This window comes from Chelonoidis abingdonii, chromosome 10 (assembly GCF_003597395.2).
Source record: "Chelonoidis abingdonii isolate Lonesome George chromosome 10, CheloAbing_2.0, whole genome shotgun sequence".
In the NCBI taxonomy this organism is placed as follows: Eukaryota; Metazoa; Chordata; order Testudines; family Testudinidae; genus Chelonoidis; species Chelonoidis abingdonii.
Window position 1 is genome coordinate 34,293,997 of NC_133778.1, and position 3,302 is coordinate 34,297,298.

General features: G+C 44.6%; 1 protein-coding gene across 2 annotated transcripts in view; it reads right to left on the minus strand.

Annotated features, from left to right (window-relative positions):
- Positions 1-833, minus strand: part of UBE2E3 (ubiquitin conjugating enzyme E2 E3) — an 82,916-nt gene extending 82,083 nt beyond the window's left edge. Inside the window, exon 1 of one of the 2 annotated variants that reach the window (XM_032783815.2) lies at positions 745-833. The gene's annotated coding sequence lies outside the window, so the exon portion shown is untranslated. Of the gene's footprint in view, positions 1-93; positions 458-744 lie in introns of those variants that run through there. The other variant, XM_032783814.2, reaches the window with a different exon arrangement.
- Between the last annotated feature and the right edge of the window lie 2,469 nt (positions 834-3,302).

The window sequence follows — 3,302 nt, forward strand, 5'->3', positions numbered from 1 at the left end:
ACCTCCCCCCCCCCGCACCGCCTCCTCCTCCTCCTCCCCCCACCAAGCTCGCCCAGGCTCCTGCTGCAGCCACCTAACCCGCTTCTCCTTTACCTTCGCAGGCGTCCTGTCCCGGTGTTAGGTCGGAGGGGAGGGATGGAGGGGGGGAGGGAAGGGGATACAGTATCAGTGGAGGGGCTGGAGGAAGCCGGGGGGATATAAAGCAGCAGAGGAGGCTCTGTGGCCGGGCAGTGTGGAACATTGAGAGTCGGAGCAGGGGGGAGAGAGACGGGGGGAGGATGCAGTGCGGCTCGGTGGCCGGAGGGTGGCGCTGGCGTGTCCCCTTTTTGCAAAGCGGGCTCCCGCGGCGGGGCAGGGGGTAAGAGGGGGGAGAGAGAGAATGCGATCTTCTCCTCTGGGGAAGGAGGCCGGAGGGAACGGGGAAGAGCCGAGCGTTCTATCGCCTCCGCCCCCTTGTGTCGCTACGTTCGGATTCAGAATGTTGCAGTCAGCAAAGTTCCAAACGACATGGGGGCGGGGGAGGGGGTGCTCGCTCCCTGGCTGGTAGAGCGCGCCCCCCTCTGGGCTGGGGCACGCGCACGCTCTCTCGCTCCTCTACCTTTGCAGGGTGCGTGCGTTCTCCCGGCCTGGCCAAGGACAAAGAGTTGGTCCCTGTGCAGCCCTCAAGTTGGCATTGGCAGCTTGAACCTTGCTTGTGTGTCTTACTAGTGGCTGGTCCTGTCCCCCCTCCCCCGATACAAATACCTTTCTCGCAAGCTTGCAACTCCCGAACAGCCACTACGGGAGGGAGATCCTCAGATCCTGAAATTACTTCAGTGCTATGCACAAGTGTGCAAAATCCTGCTGGGGCCTCGCCAGAGCAAAGAAACTGGTTTGCTCTGCTTTTGCTGGCTCCCTCTTTGTTACTCGCTACTGTTTATAGAGATGGTCACTGAACCTGCGGTGTAAAGAGGCAGGTCACTCGGGAGTAAATGTATGTATCTGGGCAGTGGAATTGGTTGGGTTTGAATAATATAGTGCCTTAACATATGGCATGTAGAGTCTGAGTGAAAGCTAAATCCGGCCAGGTTTTGTCCCCAGCACCAAATCCCACTGCCTCAAACGTTCAGTCTTTCTTGCTGTACCAACAAAAGCTGGGCCCCAATGTGCCCCAGCACAGGAGTGCCTCAGAAATCCAGGTCCTTCTGGATCCAGCCAATTTTTGGGACCCCAGCCCAGAGATTAAAAATGTGTAAATAGAGAAGATGTTTAACTGCTCTTACTGCCTCTTAAAATTCCAGACCTTGCTGTCCCCTAGCAGCATAGTCCCACAAAAACTCTGATTCGGCATTTGGATCAGTCTGGATTTGGACAAACCCAGAAACTGTACCATCAAAATAGGCAAGAAGTGCTGCTGCTACCTTTCCACCAAAAAATAAAATAAAAAAAAAATCTAAACACTCTAGTACAAGAAAGTTGTAAAAACTCTTATTTGGCACCCGTGCTGCAAAAAGAGGTGGAGATATTTGTTTCACAACTATATAAAACAAACAGCAACAAAGTTAGCAATATGTGTTCAAAATCCTATTTATTCTAAAGTACTGGCAACAGCTTGCTGATGATCTGAGATGCTCCATAAATGACCAGCCACACAAGCTGTAAATTCTATTTTTTAGGGAGGAGAGGTGTCAAGAATAATGATCACAATATATGCCAACTGGAATATTTTACGGAGAAGCTGGTTGAGGAGGGAGAGTCATTTCCTTCCCCTGTCTAGTCATGCATAGAGTAATTTCTGGTGGTTACTAGTCCACTATATGATGTAAATAACCAAGCACAATCAACAGCTAGAGTATTTGTATGTGGCAAAAGTGGGGACAGTATGAATCTAGCACAAGAACGATGAAAAACTGAATATTTCAACCTTGTGCAAGAGATGATCATATTGAAAATTAAATCACCTTGAATTGGAAAATTGATCATAGCCCAACAATATTTGTAGAATAGATAGTAGCTGATGTGGATGGGTGCGACTGGGATGGGAAAGGACTGTTTAATTATAATGTATTACTTCAAATGTTTGTGCAAAGACCAAATACAGCGATTAACAAGAAATCTCTTTTGAAAAGTGTTGCCCACAAAACAGTGCACACCTTTAGCCAAACGTCTTAAAACTACTGTATTTTCTTAGGCTTGATGGGAACAAGGAGCCAGAGCGTGTACTCTGTGGTCTAAAAGGAATAAACAATTGGATGTGTGTGAGTTGACAGTCCTCTGGGTAACTGAAGTTAGTACAAATGAAAAGTATGCTAAAGGTTTGGTGGAAGAGTGTAGTGATGTGATGTGGAGAAATAGTGGAGGTTTATTTGTTAAAGTACGCTATGGAGAATTCCCCGCTCACCACTACAGGCAATTTGCCCCTGAGGTATGCTGTAGAAAATTTCTAGCATAAACGGTATCTAGTAGGATGAGCAATCTGGGCATAATTAGTAAAAGAGAGACATGGCAATATCAAAAATCTAACAGTCAGCACTGCAAAGCTTTTGTTAAGATGTGGATGATGCTACAATATGGTGCTTAGTAGATTCAGAGAACTTTGAAAGTCAGGATTAAGTGTTTTAAATAATATTTTATTATAGGTGAAGATGAACAATACATCCCAGCTATCCAAAGAAGGATAATTATGAAATGATAATGCAGGTTGAGTATAATTAGACTGGTCAAAGGTTGCTCACCATATCAGCTACCACATACTGGTTCCTATTTGGCTTTTAAGATGTAAAAGAAAATAAAAAGAGAGCGCATTTAACAGGGATTAATTGAAAAGACAAACTAGATATGATTTTCAGCTGTTTGTATCGTCGTCTTCAAACAGATTTATTATAGCAACTTGCTGATATAACAGATGTTTATTTGAATGAATATTCATTCCTTTGACATCAAGTCCCAAGGGGTGACACTTTCCTCTTAAGAAGCTGTGTTTTCCTCTCTTATGTTGTTTATTATTTCTATGTTGTCAGCTGACTTTTAAAAAGGGACTACATTAAAAAGGTATATAAAGTAGATTATTGAAGAAGTATGATACAGTCAGAGCCAGAGGGGAAAATGCAAATTTTGTTAACAGTAGTATGAAAACAACGTACCATGAACTTGGTGATTAATCTTATTCTTCATAATTTGACATCAGCCTGATCACTACTGATGTACCTATTACGTATGTTCTTTTCCATCAACTCATTACAACTATGAGAAAAGAACTAGCATTGTGAGGTGCAATGGGTGTAAAGCTCAACTAATGGCAGTTCAGATTGATCTGAAAAGTT